Source organism: Bos indicus x Bos taurus, chromosome 20 (genome assembly GCF_003369695.1).
Source record: "Bos indicus x Bos taurus breed Angus x Brahman F1 hybrid chromosome 20, Bos_hybrid_MaternalHap_v2.0, whole genome shotgun sequence".
In the NCBI taxonomy this organism is placed as follows: domain Eukaryota; kingdom Metazoa; phylum Chordata; class Mammalia; order Artiodactyla; family Bovidae; genus Bos; species Bos indicus x Bos taurus.
Genome location: NC_040095.1, coordinates 56,446,960 through 56,466,520, shown reverse-complemented (window position 1 = coordinate 56,466,520; position 19,561 = coordinate 56,446,960).

Here is a 19,561-nt window from a genome sequence, read left to right as displayed (position 1 = left end):
CCCACCAGGCTCCTCCATCCATGGGATTTTCCAGGCAAGAGTACTGGAGTGGGGTGCCATTGCCTTCTCCGGAATATGCTATCTAGGTTGGTCATAACTTTCCTTCCAAGGAGTAGTGAAGTGAAGTGGCTCAGTCGTGTCCGACTCTTTGCAATCCCATGGACTGTAGCCTACCACGCTTCTCCATCCATGGGATTTTCCAGGCAAGACTACTGGAGTGGGTTGCCATTTCCTTCTCCAAGGGATCTTCCCAACCCAGGGATCAAACCTGGGTCTCCCACATTGTAGGCAGACGCTTTACCGTCTGAGCCACCAGGGAAGTCCAAGGAGTAAGTGTCTTTTAATTTCCTTCCATTTAGGTCATCACAGAGCATTGAGTCAAGTTTCCTGTGCTACACACTAGGCTCTCATTAGTTAACCTATTTTATACATAGTAGTGTATAGATCAATCCCAATCTCCCAATTCATTCCTTCCCCCTTTTCCCCTTGGTAATCATAAGTTTAATTGAAGAGGAACTTGATTAAGAGTTCAAATTCTACTACTGACACCTGTGAGCTGAGTGGTCTTGGCAAGTCACCAGGTGGAGACCTACATTGCTGTAACTGATCAAAGCCAAATAGTCACCGTGTACAGCTCCAGTGTTGCTATCTCCACAGACCAATTCCCTTTGCTGTGTTTCCTTTCCTCAGGCTACACCCTAGGCAGCGGATTCCCAAATGGTAGTGAATGGACCAGGGACATGAGGGAAAGGAGAGAATGGATCAAAATCCATCACCACCCTTGAAAATAATGCCTGTGATTTATGTCTGGGCATCTGCAAGTTGGGTCTGAAAAGAACCAGCTGTGGATGTGTTAACTGGCAGGGCCTCTCTGGAGGACAATTCGCTAGTATGTCAGAATTTCAAATACATGTCCCCTTGGACCTAGTAATTATACCTCTAGGAATCTATCCTAAAGAATGGGGGTAGAGGGTGTATGTACCAGGATATTTATGACCATGTTGTGTGTCCTAGTGTGGGACTGGAAACAACCTAGTTGAGGGACCTACTAAAAAATTATGGTATATTTGTTCAATGGAATAGTATGTAGCTATAAAAAACAAAGGCAGCTTTAACTAAATTCAAGTGGAACAATCTCCAAGATATTGTTCAAGCTAGAAAAAAAGCAAGATGTTATCATTGGCATATCGTTTTAAAATAATCTGTACTCATTTGCTCATCAGTGAAAAGAATATCTCTACAAGGAAATCAACAATTGATAATCATTGCTTTGTCTGCGGAAGGGCCTGGGGTGGCACAAGGTCAGGAGTGAGAGGGATGCTCATTTTTGTTGTGTATCATTTTGCATCTTGAATTTGTGACATAAGATGAGCAGGTGGGGACTTCCCCAGTGGTCCAGTGGTTACGAATCTGCCTTCCAATTCAGGGGACGCAGGTTCTAGCCTTGGTCAATGAACGAAGATCCCATGTGCTGTGGGACTATTTCTGCCATAACTAGAGAGAAACCTGAGTGCCACAACTAAGATCTGACACAGCCAAATAAATAGTTAAAAAAAAAAAGAATGAGAAGGTGGGCCTCATTCAATCAGCTGAAGGCCTCAAGTTTAGAAAAAAAAAAAAAAAAAGATTGATATTCCTCCTAAAAAGGAAGAGGGAGTTCTGTCTCAGGACTGCCTTCAAACTTGAGACCGCACCCCCAACTCCTCTGGGTCTCAAGCCTGCTTGCCTGCCCTGAAGATGCCAGACTCACCAGCCTGCCACAGTTGCATGCCTTAATTCCTTAAAATAATGAGGGGTGGGGAAGAGGTATGTGGGTTCTGTTTCTTTGGCTAATACACTGTCCCGAGTACTATCACACATCACACCTGGTGCAGCCAACGCTAATCTCTTATTTCCAGGCCCAGCCAGCCAGGCTGGGAGGGCTCTGTAAACAGGCACTCTATCTCCATCAGCAGCGTTTTTCTAACACTCAGCAGAGACCCTGCATCAGGAATGAGGGCTCACTAAAGATGTGTTGTTGAAGGAAGCAACACTTTTAACTTCTTCGTTCGGCCTTACTGTGTGGTGTGTGGGATCGACACGCAAGATCTTATATTAGCTCCCCCACCTGGGATGGAACTGCGCCTGGTGCAGTGGAAGCACAGGAGCTTAACCACTGGGATGCCAGGAACGTCCCAAGGAAGCAACGCTTTTAGTGACGAGTTCAGATACCAAATACTTGGGTTTGGCTCATCTACAGATCAGCATCTAAATCAGCTCATTGATGAGGGGAACACAAAGAAAAAGAATAGAGAAAAAACAACCTTCCCCATTTATTGTCAATTTCCAGGACACTTCATTTTACATGTTTCTTCTTTTACAGCCATCTGAGGACCTGTCCAAGGCAAGTCACTGTTCAGAATTTAATGAGTTGATCATGGTAGTCAGGTTTCCCCAATGTCAGACTTAGCCTACACTGACTCAAAAAATCAAAAATTCTCCTTGGAAATAAGATATATAAATAGAAAAAATAACAAAGAAAGATGTTAATATTATCATCCTCCCTTAAACCTCAAATCTGTAGAACTTTATCAACCATTTGAAAAGAAAAAATTAGGATCCTTGACTCCAAGAGCAAAACATCATTCCTGAAAAGCAGATTGAATCCTAGATCAGAATACTCTGCAGATATCTTCCCCACAAGTTTTCATCATTTGCCATAGTTTTAAAGGATTACAGATGAATTCATCCTTGACAAGTCACTCTGAGTCAATCTGAATTCTCAGGTGTATAAAGAACAGTTGGTTTAGCTTTCTGATCAATAAGACCATTTTCACTGTGCACCAACACCAACAACTGTGTCCCATAGGAAAGCTGATTTATAAGTGTGTCAAATGGAGATTTTATTTTACTTCCTGTTTTTACTGCTCTGCCATCAGCTGTCACCCCAGAACCTACAGGCTATCCCCTGGGAGAAGGAGGTAGAGAGCATGAGGCCCTCAGAGGTTATCCTTGAAAGCAGGGCATGCTCAGCTTTGACCTGGTCTATTGAAATCAATAGAACAGGGTGCAGAGAAATGAGGCAGATGGCAGAGGGTAGGTACATCAGTATTTTTCTTTATTAAAGAATTTGCATTAAATCCTATTAAAGGACAAGGGGATTAAATTGACCATGAGAGATACAAAAAGTGTATGCAACGAATCATATCCCAAATGAATCTGCATCAGCACTATAGGATTTATTGTCTAGGTTTATTTTTCTTTGAATGAAGTTACCTTCTTTCTTTCCATTCTAGGTTAACAGTAGAGTTAGAAGCATAAGCAAGAGAATGCATGACCTGTAGTCTCACCATCAAGAGACATCACTATTGACATGTTAGTGTATTTGATCACAATATTGTCTTCATGTGTTTTTTTAATAAAATTGTGAAGCCTGCTATTTCCACTTAATGCTATAATAAAATAATTCTGTATGTTATTTTAACTTCCTCTTCCTTATGAGTTCGTATTATCCTTATGTTGTGAGATAAAACCTCTTCTAGGTCCCCAGAGCTAGGATTCTTATCATGTTCTAACCACCTATAAAGCCACCTTCTACTATTTCAAACAGCCTTAAAGATAGCTATTCCTTTTGACCCCATAAATCACCTTTTGAGAATCTATATGGAATGTGAAATGTACAAGATGAACTTGGGGCATCTCAAAGTGCAAAAAAGCAAGAAGCTATTAAAGACTAAATAGACAGTGTCAAAAGGAAGCCAACTTGAAAGAGAGCCCATTGGGCAAAATGGAACATCATGACTACTAAAAGAATAGTAATCACACTCAGTTAAAATATTATTTATATATGTAATTCATGATACTTTTCTTAAACTTACTAGTTTCCACTGGATGTCATAATGGCACTAACTCATTGCTCTGGAAATTGATAAATATATGGAAAGAATAAAGAATTGGCCTGCGTTTCCTATACAAACTCTGTTTCGAGGAAGCCAAGAAACTGATGAGGATGAATTATTCTTTATAGAAGAATTATGGCTAACTAATGCAGAGAATCATGGCTAATTTGCTGACTAATTATGGCTAACTAACTGGCAAGAGAATTGAATTCAATCCTTAATGAAACTCTGCATCTAAGCAATGGTCATCAGTGAATCCTAAAATTATAGGTGAAATGTTCTTAAACTCACAGGACATTCTGACACCACCTGGACGAATTGGTGACATTTCTGAAAGTGGGATATTCAGATTTCCTAAGCTCTTGATATGATTCCATGGAAAGTATACAGCCTAAGAAATAATATGACCCCAAAAAACATCTGAACTTTAATCAAATCATGTCTCAGGTCTAACTACCAGTTTACAGCAAACACAAAGAACAGAAGAGCAAGTTAGAAACATCATACAAAAGTAACTATACATTTCTAGAACTGGGTACAATTCTATAAAGGATGAGTAATCTGATTTCTCCAACAAATTCAGTGGTATGAGAGGGGAGGGGGAACCACGTAGATTAAAATAGTTAAGAGATACGGCAACCATGCCGTTTATGAACATCATTAATTCTTATTACTTAAGTAGACCAACTGTAAAGAAAAATTTGAGATGACTGGAGACATCTGAATATAGCTTGGGTATTAGAATATGTAATATCTTATTATTATTTGGGGTATAATAATATTCAGGTGGCTGCCTCTTGGGAAATTTGTATGCAGGTCAGGAAGCAACAGTTAGAACTGGACATGGAACAACAGACTGGTTCCAAATAGGAAAAGGAGTACGTCAAGGCTGTATATTGTCACCCTGCTTATTTAACTTCTATGCAGAGTACATCATGAGAAACGCTGGGCTGGAGGAAGCACAAGCTGGAATCAAGATTGCCGGGAGAAATATCAATAACCTCAGACATGCAGATGACACCACCATTATGGCAGAAAGTGAAGAGGAACTAAAAAGCCTCTTGATGAAAGTGAAAGTGGAGAGTAAAAAAGTTGGCTTAAAGCTTCAGAAAACGAAGATCACGGCATCTGGTCCCATCACTTCATGGGAAATAGATGGGGCAACAGTGGAAACAGTGTCAGACTTTATTTTTCTGGGCTCCAAAATCACTGCAGATGGTGACTGCAGCCATGAAATTAAAAGATGCTTACTCCTTGGAAGGAAAGTTATGACCAACCTAGATAGCATATCAAAAGCAGAGACATTACTTTGCCAACAAAGGTCCGTCTAGTCAAGGCTATGGTTTTTCCAGTGGTCATGTATGGATGTGAGAGTTGGACTGTGAAGAAGGCTGAATGCTGAAGAATTGATGCTTTTGAACTCTGGTGTTGGAGAAGACTATTGAGAGTCCCTTGGACCGCAAGGAGATCCAACCAGTCCATTCTGAAGGAGATCAGCCTTGGGATTTCTTTGGAAGGAATGATGCTAAAGCTGAAACTCCAGTACTTTGGCCACCTCATGCGAAGAGTTGACTCATTAGAAAAGACTCTGATGCTGGGAGGGATTGGGGGCAAGAGGAGAAGGGGACGACAGAGAATGAGATGGCTGGATGGCATCACTGACTCAATGGACGTGAGTCTGAGTGAACTCCGGGAGTTGGTGATGGACAGGGAGGCCTGGCGTGCTGTGATTCATGGGGTCGCAAAGAGTCGGACACGACTGAGCAACTGATCTGATCTGATATTTTAGAGCTTCCCTGGTGGCTTAGACTGTAAAGAATCTGCCTGCAATGCAGGAGACCAGGGTTTGATCCCTGGGTTGGGAAGATCCCCAGGAGGAGGGAATGGCTACTCACTCTAGTATTCTTGTCTGGAGAATTCCATGGACAGAGGAGCCTAGTGGGCTACAGTCCATGAGGTCCCAAAGAGTCGGACACAACTGAGCAACTAACACTCAACTCAACACTCATATGTTTTTATATCAGTGTTATATTTTTGAAGTCATATTAATTAAATGCAGATAAAATATTTTATGTGGAAAAGGATGCAGTGTCTGATATTTCTTCAAATATTCCAGGAAAAAATTGTGTGTGTGTGTGTGTGTGTGTGGTGGGAGCAGAAAGGAGGTGGTAAAGATGGGTAAATAAATAAAATTTGAAAAATGTTGATCCTTGTTGAAACTGAACAATGGGTGCCCAGGGGTCTACTACACTATTTATTCTACCTTTGTGCATGTTTGGGAAATTCCCTAATAAAAAACTTTAACACTAATAAATGATGTTTAAGAGGACATCAAGACCTATAGAAATGAAATTCCAAACTTGCCAAGGACTAGAAAGTAATGAAATAAACAATCTGAGGAAAACAAAACTCTCATAAAATCTCTCCATAATCAATATGTTGATTTCTTACATATATTTGAAATTTGGAAACATTCCAAATATTATCTAATTTAATGATTGAAAATTTGAAAAAAAAAATGGATCACCTACAGTATGTTTGTTTGGGACTTAATACCACCACAAATTTAATAGAAAAACCATCAAGACTAACAGTTTAGGGCTTGTCTGATTGTCCAGGGGTTAAGAACCCACCTGGCAATGCAGGGGACATGAATTTGATCCCTGGTCCAGGAAAATCCCTGTCACAGGGCAACTAAGCCCATGTACACAACTACTGAGCCCACACTCCAGAACCTAGGAGCCACAACTACCGAAACCCAAGCACCCTAGCCCTGCCCTGCAACAGGAGGAGCCACCGCAATGAGAAACCTGTACACCACAGCTGCAGAGTAGACACTGCTCGCTGCAACGAGAGAAAGCCCAGCACAGCCAAAAAAAAATAAATAAATAAATTTATATTTAAAAAACTAACAGTTGAAGAAAAAAATTCAGTGAATTGAAAATCTACAATATGCTTAGTGAACATGTCTTTCTCTTTGCAAAGAAATAATTCAGAGGTGGAAAGAGAAGATCAATTTGCAGATCCGTTGTTTGTGATCCTCTTTAAAGAGGTTAAGGTGATGTTTGGATTTTTTCCCCAAAATCTGATGCTGGAAATCCCAAAGTGAAGCAAAATTAATTGTGAGTGGAGGGAAGAAAAGAACAGTTCTAACAACCCTTCTCTTCCAGGGAGACAGTGAAGCAAGCTAACAGCATCCAGGGGTTAAAACTAATTCCATTTACCATCTGCCACACAGTCTATATAATGACAGACTGAGATCTAATTTTTTAAAAACTTCCTACATTAAAAAAATACTTCAGAAACATCTATCCAAACAACAGATTAGAACTTGATTAAAAAATAAATAATTGAAACACCAAAAGCTCACTGAGAGATGAGATGCTGTGTGGAGACGCCTTCCCATTGAAACAGAGCCCTTTGTGTTCAGCACAAGGTTTTCTGCTGCATGAAACTACTGAATATTTTAATTCTCAATTTGTAAGGGAAAATTATTCCCTCTTAGTCCCAGGTCTTGGAGAAGGCAATGGCCACCCACTCCAGTACTCTTGCCTGGAAAATCCCATGGACAGAGGAGCCTGGTGGGCTGCAGTCCATGGGGTCACAAAGAGTCGGACACGACTGAGTGACTTCACTTTCACTTTTCACTTTCATGCATTGGAGAAGAAAACGGCAACCCACTCCAGTGTTCTTGCCTGGAGAATCCCAGGGACGGGGGACCCTGGTGGGCTGCCGTCTATGGGGTCGCACAGAGTCAGACACGACTCAAGTGACTTAGCAGCAGTCACAGGTCTATTTTAACCCCAGTTACAACGACTGGGAAAATGCATTTGTAAGATGCCTAAACCAGAGTGTGGTCTTAGGTTCCTGGGGACCAGCTTCTGAGATGGAAGGTCACACACAGGGGCTTTTGGTGGGAAGTGCTCTCACATACCTAATTTGAGGGCTGAGGGAGGCAGGATGGGGTGTAGGGAGAAGCTGAGCTGGGATGCAGTTGCAGAAGGAGCCTTAGTGATACCAGAAGGAGATGGCAAGTGGACATGGCCCTTCGGAGGCCCTCATAGAGGTGAGGGGGCCAGGCCTTTTGTGTCCTTACAGAAGCCCACCTCCAGATGCCATTGGAAATTGGCTGTAACCTTGACTGAAGCATTGCCCTTTGGCCGAGGGCCATTCTGAGCGGGATTCATGGTGAGTACCTTTGCAGAAGTCAGTCAACCCTTCCAACTACCTAAGCAATGAATGCTTCATTCCTGAAGGGGAGACCCCCTAGATCTATTACAGTTCACTCCTCAAGCCCTCCAAATCCAATTCCTATATACACTGATTTTGTCTCATGTGGGAATGCATGCATGCTAAGTTGCTTCATTGGTGTCCAACTCTTTGTGATCCCATGGACTGTAGCCTGCCAAGCTCCTCTGTCCACGGGATTCTCCAGGCAAGAATACTGGAGTGGGTTTCCATGGCCTCCTCCAGGGGCTCTTACCTCCATGTGATTCTGGATGATCCCTTTTTCTGAGGAAAATGTTAAGAAGAAGGGAGATTGTTGGGATGAACTCCAGCTCCTGCCACTACAGCTGGTACCACTGTCTCCCTCCCAGCTATCCTTTCTAGAGCATCCCCGCTAGTCAGGGTAGCTTACCTGTGGGGGTGAACCAGTTCTCATCTCTAAGGGCTCCGAGCCCTCAAGGGGTGACCTTGAGGACACGGCCGTGGTGGTAAATGACCAAAGTCAAGCCATAGCTGCTTTACTTGTTCTTTTAGCTTAAAAATGTGGCCAGGGAGTCCCAAGGAACAGCCTAGTGAGTCACGTGAGTGGATGTGGCTGTAACGAGGCAGCAGCTGTAGCTTCAAGCCGAATGCAATTCTCACCGTGTCCCCTGATAGGAGCAACCTCTCCCTGAACACCAGGGCCCGAGAGACTAAATGTGCAATGACAAGGAACACAAATTCCCCAAGCAGGTCATTGAGAGTAATGGTCAATGGGCCTGGCCTCCTTCCAATCTTTGTTTTACGGACCAATCAATTCCACCTATTGGGAGCACAGCACTATATAACAGACGTTGATATAATGCTACCCAGTCCTCCCGGGGTATCATCTCCAGGCTGTCACCTTAGCTGTGTCTTCCAAAGGCTCTATTAGGCAGGCAGCTTCTGGGTGGTGTGTTTCTGTGTAGGTAGGCTCCAGTTGCTACTAAATGGGATTCTTGGTCCAAGGTCACATTGTATATAATCCCATGCCAGTTTATCAAATAACCTACAAACTCATGGATGGCAGTTCCAACTGAGTCCATTTAGGCAGGAAAGGCAAAGGTGTTTTCTGGAATACGCATTAATTCTGGTCATTGCCACTGGCAGATTGAAGGGATCCCATGCCAGCAAGTTGCTAACAAGTAACTGGTTGGTCAGGGGAGGACGTAGCTCTGGGATCTCAGAGTTGGAGTCTGTGCTGCCAGGTTGGATATGTAGCAATGGTAATGCACTAAGTCTGTTCTTAATGATTAGGATCCTGGTTTTATTTGTTTATTATATTTATTATTTTTTCTGGCTGCACTGGGTCTTCGTTGCTTTTCTATTTATTTATTTTTTCTTTTGCACTGGCTTTCTCCAGTTGCGGGGAGCAAGCTTCTCGTCAGTGCCATCTCTTGTTTCAGAGAACAGGATCCAGGTGCATGGGCTTCAGCAGTTGCATCACTTGGGCTCAGAAGTTGTGGCATGCCATGTGGAATCTTCCTGGACCAGGGATCAAACCCATGTCCCTTACACTAGCAGGTTATCCACTGCACCACCAGGACAGTCCAGGATACTGGCTTCACATGGGGCAGAGTGGCAAATTAAATGGGGGCCTGATGGGGCCCACTACCCTGGCAGTGTGGAGTCTGTTAAGGGAGCAGATATAGCTGCCACTCTCCCCATCTGTGATACAGTTTTGTTAAACTACTCTCTCAACCATAGTGGGAACATCTCAGGGTCCTCCTCCACGTGGTCTTCTCCTCTACAGCAGCTCACTTGACAAACTAGAGAGACAATGAAGAGATTCTGGCAACTGAAGGATGTCCATTTACTGACACATTCAGAGACTGAACCAATGATCTCCAAGTAGACCCATGGAGCCAAAGAACCCACTGTGGACAAGACTGGGTATCTTACTACCTAACCCCTGCCAACTAGGCCCAACTTGAGTAAAGAGCCATGATGAAACACAAAAATCTCTGCATATCAATGAAAACTGCCATGCCCGAGAGTCTCTGAAATCTTTGGGAAGCCACTCTATAGTTACCCAAGGAAAAGTTTACCCACAAACCTTTGGATAAAGACTAGGAAAATTATTACTGTATGCCCTTGCCTTGGTATAGCAGGATCCTTTTTCAAACCAGCCTTTCATTCAGGCACCAGCTTTGAAGTTGAAGGACCAGCTCAGGTCTGGAAGTTGGCCATGACTTCTCACTGGGGGGGATTGTCAGCATTATCTTAATTAGCCACTCTTCTTCCTGCCCTTAACAAATCAAGTTCTATTGGTCATCTTCATGGCTCTCTGTGAGTGAGGGGCCCCTTAACTTGTTTAAATTGCATCCTCTTTGTTTCCAATATTTAAGTTTTGCTGCTGCTGCTGCTAAGTCACTTCAGTCGTGTCTGACTCTGTGCAGCCCCAGAGACGGCAGCCCACCAGGCTCCACCATCCCTGGGATTCTCCAGGCAAGAACACTGGAGTGGGTTGCCATTTGCTTCTCCAATGCGTGAAAGTGAAGTCACTCAGTCGTGTCCGACTAGTAGTGACCCCATGGACTGCAGCCTACCAGGCTCCTGCTACCTAACCTCAAAGCCCTAAAAGCTATGATTTTTCCAGTAGTCATGTATGGATGTGAGAGTTTGACCATAAAAAAAAGCCAAGAGCCAAAGAACTGATGTTTCTGAACTGTGGTTCTGGAGGACTCTTGAGAGTCCCTTGGACTGCAAGGATATCAAACCAATCAATCCTAAAGGAAATCAACCCTGAATATTCATTGGAAGGACTGATGCCAAAGCTGAAACTCCAATACTTTGGCTACTTGATGTGAAGAGCTGACTCATTGGAAAAGACCCTGATGCTGAAAAAAGACTGAGGGCAGGAGAAGAAGGGGACAACAGAGGATAAGATGGTTAGATGGCATCATCAACTCAACGGACATGAGTTTGAGCAAACTCTGAGAGGGTGAAGGACAGGGAAACCTGGCGTGCTGCAGTCCTTGGGGTTGCAAAGAGTCAAACACAACTAAGCAACTGAACAATAATGACCTGACCTCTGACAAACTGAGATCTCATCTTCATTGTTTCCAGGGAGCCCAATTCTGTATCAGCATCTTTTATAGCATCAGCCCTGCCTGCAGAGGTCAGCCCACTGAGACTCTCAGGGAAGAGGATGTTGCTCTCACCGGTTCATTGCTTACAGCCTTGGTAACCAGAGCATCCTCTGGGTGCCCCTATAAAACACGGTGGATCGGTAGATTTTCCAGTCATACAGAGCATATCCACTCTGGCGTGCCTGCTTCTTGGAGAATTTTGATCCCTTTCTCCAGTGTCAGCCAAGGCACTGCTCACATATATCCTCCACTTAGCATGGTCATTGCTTTCCTAAGCTTCCAAGAGCCAACCAAGAGAGTGTTTAATAAACCCTATATGTCAGGAGAGTTCTTTCATGTGGAGAAACGCTCCTTTATCCATCCTAATAATCCAGGCCCTTCTGAACTCAATCCCATGTGTACTCTTCCACTTCTGCTAGTATTTATTGGCTAAGACCTTCATCTTCTTCAGTGTATTTTCCCTTTACTCCCTTATCAGAACTAGCGCTTCTCCTGCTGGGTTTTATTATGACTTGACTTGAGCTCTGCTGCTGCTGCTGCTGCTGCTAAGTCGCTTCAGTCGAGTCCGACTCAGTGCGACCCCATGGACAGCAGCCCACCAGGTTCCTCTGTCCACGCGATTCTCTAGGCAAGAATACTGGAGTGGGTTGCCATTTCCTTCTCCTCAGATCAGATCAGATCAGTCGCTCAGTCGTGTCTGACTCTTTGCGACCCCATGAATCACAGCACGCCAGGCCTCCCTGTCCATCACCAACTCCCGGAGTTCACTCAGAACTCCATCGAGTCAGTGATGCCATCCAGCCATCTCATCCTCTGTTGTCCCCTTCTCCTCCTGCCCCCAATCCCTCCCAGCATCAGAGTCTTTTCCAATGAGTCAACTCCTTGCATGAGGTGGCCAAAGTACTGGAGTTTCAGCTTTAGCATCATTCCTTCCAAAGAAATCCCAGGGCTGATCTCCTTCAGAATGGACTGCTTGGATCTCCTTGCAGTCCAAGGGACTCTCAAGAGTCTTCTCCAACACCACAGTTCAAAAGCATCAATTCTTCCACACTCAGCCTTCTTCACAGTCCAACTCTCACATCCATACATGACCACAGGAAAAACCATAGCCTTGACTAGACGGACCTTTGTTGGCAAAGTAATGTCTCTGCTTTTGATATGCTATCTAGGTTGGTCATAACTTTCCTTCCAAGGAGTAAGCGTCTTTTAATTTCATGGCTACAGTCACCATCTGTAGTAATTTTGGAGCCCAGAAAAATAAAGTCTGACACTGTTTCCACTGTTTCCCCATCTATTTCCTATGAAGTGGTGGGACCGGATGCCATGATCTTCGTTTTCTGAATGTTGAGCTTTAAGCCCACTTTTTCACTCTCCACTTTCACTTTCATTAAGAGGCTTTTGAGTTCCTCTTCACTTTCTGCCATAAGGGTGGTGTCATCTGCATGTCTGAGGTTATTGATATTTCTCCTGGCAATCTTGATTCCAGCTTGTGTTTCTTCCAGTCCAGAGTTTCTCATGATGTACTCTGCATATAAGTTAAATAAACAGGGTGACAATATACAGCCTTGATGAACTCCTTTTCCTATTTGGAACCAGTCTGTTGTTCCATGCCCAGTTCTAACTGTTGCTTCCTGACCTGCATACAAATTTCTCAAGAGGCAGATCAGGTGTGCTGGTATTCCCATCTCTTTCAGAATTTTCCACAGTTTATTGTGATCCACACAGTCAAAGGCTCAGGGGTTAGCAAACTTTCTTTGTAAAGAGCCAGTCTTGTTTTAGACTCTGTTGCAATGATTTGAGTCTCTCACTCTGGCATAAGAGCAGCCACAGACAAGATGTAATGGAATGAGCAGAGCTGTGTTTCAATAACACTTTATGTACAAAAAAACAGACTACAGGCTAGACTTGACCCATAGGGTGTAGTTGCTGGTGCCCATTCTGGTTACTGTCTAGTGTCCAGGGATGGAGGTAGGGGTGGATCTTGGCTTGGGAGCTGGTTTCATGCTGATGGTGGACAGGCTGCTGCCTCATCTTCAAGTAAGGGGGCAGAGCTAACTTTTTTCATGGGGAGGAGCAGGCCCAGGGGGTTCAAGGGCATTTGGAGATTCCAGACTTTTAATAGTGCATGAACACAGCTGTCTGCATCTCAAGTCTCAGCATCTCATTTATTCCCAATTAGGGCCTTGACCTTGGCATAGCAGACTTGCTGGGGTTGAAAAATTCAAACTTCTCTGGAGCTCTGTTGGCCTTCTAATTAAGTCCAAGGTTGAATGCTGGCATTTTTTTCTGCCTCTGGCTGCAGGAGATGGGAGTCTCTCTATAAACCTTCAAAGCCTTTTGGCTCTCGCACTTAGCCTTAGATTGGTGATTAATCACTCCAGCCTTTCACCGCTTCCTCTAAGTCATTCCACAACATTCAGCAACAGCCATGTAATTCCACTGTACCTACGATTACCACTTCCCTTGAACCTCTCAGATGTACAGATCCTGCGCCCTTCTATGCATTCCCTCCTGGCTGTCACACCACAGTGAAGGTTTTAACAAATGCAGGACTACAGAGTACTGGGGGCTCGCTGTTCTCCACCCACCCCCAGAGACGGTGTTCTTGTTCACTGAGGTCAGCTTGCCAACAAAGGTGCACACATGCCTACTAAGTCACCTCGGTTGTGTCCAGTTCTTTGAAATCCTCTGAACGTAGCCTGCCAGTTTCCTCTGTCCATGGGATTCTCCAGGCAAGAATGCTGGAGTAGGTTACCATGCCCTCCTCCACAGGATCTTCCTGATCCAGGGATCATACCTGCATTTCTTACATCTCCTGCACTGGCAGGCAGGTTCTTTACCACTAGCGCCATCTGGGAAGCCCCATGGTTTTTCCACTAGTCATGATGAGAGTTGGACCATAAAGAAGAGTGAGCACCAAAGAATTGACACTTTCAAATGTGGTGCTGGAGAAGACTTTTGAGAGTCCCTTGGACTTCAAGGAGATCAAACCAGTCAATTCTAAAGGAATATTCATTGGAAGGACTATTGCTGAAGCTGAAGCTCCAATACTTTGATCACCTGATGCTAAAAAGACCCTGACGCTGGGAAAGGCATGGACATGAATTCATGGACATGAATTCAAGCAAACTCCAGGAGATAGTGAAGGACAGAGAAGCCTGGGGTGCTACAGCCCATAGGGTCACAGAGTTGGACATGACTTAGTGACTGAACAACAATAAGCTGGTAACCCAGCTCCAGATCTCACGTAAGAGCTTCCTGGGACATTTCCTACCACCATTGGCTTTCATTATGCTTTCTTGAACAAACTCTGAGATGGAGATTTACATTCAGGACTTTTTTTTTTAACTGGGGAGTGCCTTGGGGGTCTTTACCTATAAAGAAGTAGAAGAAAAAGGAATCCATAGTGGGAGAAGTTGAACTATGATGCAGTTGCAGCGAAGGCCTCAGACCGTCCCATGGAGAGCTCTGAAGCTGGGGAAGCTGTCAGAGTTGACCTAATCTAGGCAAGGGGACCAGCCGCTGGATGCAGAGCAGGTGTGGCCTTCGGAAGGGCAGCCTACTTCTGCTAAGGGCTATTCCCAGAGACAGGCTCATCAGTGAGATATCAGAGGCCAGCTCTCCTGGCATCTGGGGGACTGCCTCCGTCCTGGAGGGGAGATTAGGCAGCACACCACAGTATCCACTACAACACATAATTGAATTGTTGAATATGTCTATCCATGGTAACGAAACCAGATAGGCATCCATGAGCCTAGGTTTACTGTCATACACTAGTTACTACAGATCTTGGGAGAAGCCCTGGGTTCAACTAAACGCTGTGACTGTAACTGCTGTTCCTGAAAGAATTCTAGATAATGAAGGCAATGAAGTATCAGTGGTTTACTGTCCAACAGAAACATTAAAGTCCATTTTTGAGGAGTAAAATTAGAGGAAATAAAGAGGGAGGGAGGGAGGAAGGAAAATAAAAGGAAATATCAAATCCTCCCACCTCACTGCAGAGGCGATATCTACTGAAATCAACATCGGTAGTTTAAAAAGTTAGTATTTCTGCTCCCTTCCTTTTAACAAACATTTACTGCATTTTGACATGGTCCAGGAGGGGACATTTTAATACTATGATGCTAAATTTTTACATGACAAGGAAACTTGGCGTGCCACAGTTCATGAGGTTGCAAAGAGTTGGACACGACTTAGCAACTAAATAACAACAAAGGGATGTCAGTGCCTCAGTTTCCCCACTTGGATAGTTAGGGATATTACCTACCTCCCGTACTTGTGAGAAGATGATGGTCTAACACATCTAGAGTACACACAGCATTATCTGGCACATAATAAGCTCCATTTCATTGTTATAAATGTTTACATATTATATATTCTTATGTTTATATTGTGAAAAACTCCCCCATGCTTCAAGATGAATAAAAAGAAGACACTACCAAATTATCCACATAGACTTCCTTCATTGAATCAGAAATAGGAAAGACATCTTAGAAGGGGGCTCATGCTTCAAGCATGAATGTCAGAGTAGTTCCCATTTGCTGTCAGTTTCATATTCCCATCACCAGTACTAAGAAGAAAGCAAATCTCTTCACAAACACTAAAATCCCTTGCTTCTATAGAGTCTTATTCTCCACATTTGCAGATGCTGGGTTTAGAAAATGGATGCTCTTGGTCAGGGCAACATGTATGAGACACATTACTCCAGATGAAGATGGTATTTGCTGATGGAATATCAAATATGGTCATTAATAATGAAATATCATGGAGTTAACATAATAATGAACTCCTTGGATTTGGAGGTCTTATTCAATAAAATCAAAATTGTAGATTTCCTTAACAAACAGGCTTGATGTTTTAGTGTAGTTTAGTGCTTTTAATATATTTGTAGGTCTATGCTAAGTGAGCATTCTTTTCCTCCAAAGAAATGCATCATGTTTTCTCAGGAAATAGTTTATAATAAAAGGTTGTTTGAAAGAGATGAAAAAAAGTTCGATTTTGCTGAGCCGTGTAGTGAGTATCGAGCCCAGCATGGAGATACTGGTTTTCCCATGCTGTCAGTTACTGACGTATACCACAGAGGAGTCACGTGTCACCACCCGGAGCACCCGGGTTCTTGTATGTAACCCAGATGGGAGGGAAGAGGTGGGTGGTGGGAATTGATCTGATTCTGTTTAGAGTGTCACCAAAGCCTGAAATTCCATGACTCAAGCCGCACAGCTGATAAAAAGCACAGTGATGAAGAACACAAGACCCTGGCAGCCATGCCTGAGATTCCTGAGCTGTACAATGGGAATAATAATTGCATCTACTTGATAAGAACATTACAAAAATTAAGTAATAAAAATAATGTATGTAAAGGCCTTGCCCTTAAAGCCATATTGACAGAAAAACTGCACCTAAAGTTGACAAAGGCTTTGGCATAGTCAATAAAGCAGAAATAGATGTTTTTCTGGAACTCTCTTGCTTTTTCCATGACCCAGTGGATGTTGGCAATTTGATCTCTGGTTCCTCTGCCTTTTCTAAAACCAGCTTGAACATCAGGAAGTTCTTGGTTCACGTATTGCTGAAGCCTGGCTTGGAGAATTTTGAGCATTACTTTACTAGCATGTGAGATGAGTGCAATTGTGTGGTAGTTTGAGCATTCTTTGGCATTATCTTTCTTTGGGACTGGAATGAAAACTGACTGAACTGAAAGTTGACAAGTGGAAACCAAAATGCCAACTGGGCGAAACATGCGATGGTACAACAGTCAAGTGTGCTGATCACTGCTGTTGTATAAACCCAACAGTACAAAACAATTTTCTGTCTTTTAAATTCTCACAGCCTCTATGAGTCAGGAATTTGGGGAAATCTCATTTGGGCAGTTTTGGGGTGGGATCTGTCATAAAGGTTATGGTCAGATGTCAGGGAACGTTGCAGTCCCTTGAAGGTTTGACTGGGTGTGATATGCAAGATGCTGACCTTGGATGTTGGCAGTTGGTGTTGGCTACTGAGTGGAACCTCAGCTGGGACCATCAACCAGAGCACCCAAGAGACCTCTCCACATCACCTGGGCTTTTGTACAGCCTGAGCTCCAGGAGAGGTGGGGGTCAGACTTCTTCCATGGTCAGGGGCCAAGGAAGCAACGTGGGAGCCGAACTGCATTATGTGATTATCCGTGGAATTGGCAGCATCACGCCCACTGCATTTTATTGGTTATGAGCAAGTCATCAAAGGCCAGCCCAGTATCAAAGGAAGGGGAGGCAGACCCTACCTCTCCATGGAGCAGGGTCAAAGAATCCGCAAGCATGTTGTAAGGTTGCCAAACAAGGTTAATAAAAAAATATTCATTTTCAGTCTCTAGTGGGCTCCATGAGAGATCTGGGTTCGATCCCTGGGTTGGGAAGATCTCCTGGAGAAGGGAATGGCAACCCACTCCAATATTCTTACCTGGAGAATCCCATGGACAGAGGAGCCTGATGGGCTACAGCCCATGGGGTTGCAAAGAGTTGGACACGAATGAGTGACTAACACACACACACTCTCTTAAAATAATTTTAAAAAGAGACATATTGGACACATTGACCTGAGCAAGTCCCATAAGATCATATCATTTTTCTCCTCACTGTCCCCCAATCCTGCATAACGGAACAATCTAGCCGTTGTTCTCTGTTTGAGAACAACGGCAAGAGGAAAGAGAGGAGCCCAGCAAGTGTCAATTGCATCTCACATACTGTTGCCTTGGGCCAGGTCCCATTAGCGTTACCGTGGGGTTTTACTCTGTTAGATTATAAGCGAGGCAATCGTTAACAGAAACCCTACCACACAGTGGCTTCAGTTTATCTCGCATAACAGTCCAGCCAGCTCGGGTCAGCAAGGCAGCTCCACTCCATGATGTCATTTAGAGACCCTGGTGTCTTCCGCACGATCACTCTGCTTAAGGTGTCATCCTCACCTGCACAGGTGAGAGTGGCAACAGCTCACCCCCAGGTGGGCAGAGGAGAAAAAGAGTCAGAGTGTGAAAATGCTGTTTGTCTCCAAGTCAGAGATGATCTGTACTTGGATTGAATCCAATCTCCACTCACAGCCATTGGCCCTAATTCAGTCACCACAGCTTGCTGCAAGGGAGGCTGAAAAATATAGTCTGGCTGGGAAGCTCAGTGCCCAGGAAGGAAGAACACATCTACAGAACAGTCTGCCCCACAGATAATCAAAAAATTATTATCCTAACATGGACATGTTGGCCGCATTTAACAAGCTAATCAACTCTTCCTAGTCTCCATCAATTTCAGTGGCATAAATAGTTCGGTTCACTTACCAGCTACAAATGACTCTAAATTAAATGACAGGTAAAGCTCAACATTCAGAAAACAAAGATCACGGCATCTGGTCCCATCACTTCATGGGAAATAGATGGGGAAACAGTGGAAACAGTGTCAGACTTAATTTTGGGGGGCTCCATAATCACTGCAGATGGTGACTGCAGCCATGAAATTAAAAGACGCTTACTCCTTGGAAGGAAAGTTATGACCAACCTAGATAGCATATTCAAAAGCAGAGACACTACTTTGCCAACAAAGGTTTGTCTAGTCAAGGCTATGGTTTTTCCCGTGATCATATATGGATGTGAGAGTTGAACTGTGAAGAAGGCTGAGCGCCAAAGAATTGATGCTTTTGAACTGTGGTGTTGGAGAAGACTCTTGAGAGTCCCTTGGACTGCAAGGAGATCCAACCAGTCCATTCTAAAGGATCAGTCCTGGGTGTTCTTTGGAAGGAATGATGCTAAAGCTGAAACTCCAGTACTTTGGCCACCTCATGTGAAGAGTTGATTCATTGGAAAAGACTCTGATGCTGGGAGGGATTGGGGGCAGGAGGAGAAGGGGACGACAGAGGATGAGATGGCTGAATGGCATCACCAACTCGATGGACATGAGTTTGAGTGAACTCCGGGAGTTGGTGATGGACAGGGAAGCCTGGCGTGCTGTGATTCATGGGGTGGCAAAGAGTAGGACATGACTGAGTGACTGATCTGACTGACTGACTCTTCACTGCACTTTAAAAGTATCTCTAGGACTGAAAGCCATTCCCTTGCAAGAATGTCTGCCTGTTGAGTTGGAAACACAGCAATTACCTGGTCTTCTACAAATGAATAACTGTGAACTCTGAATTAATCATGGCCAATGGAACCCTATAGAGTTTTGAAATATCTGAGGACAGCAATGAAGAGTCCACAGTGACACAAAATTGTTTGAAGGCCAAATTCGTTCACATTCCAGGTAAGAAAAAATGGTATCTTATGTGGTAACATTTATGTTAACTCTGTGCACATCATGTAGGTAACATTAACGTACATGTTAAATTTCA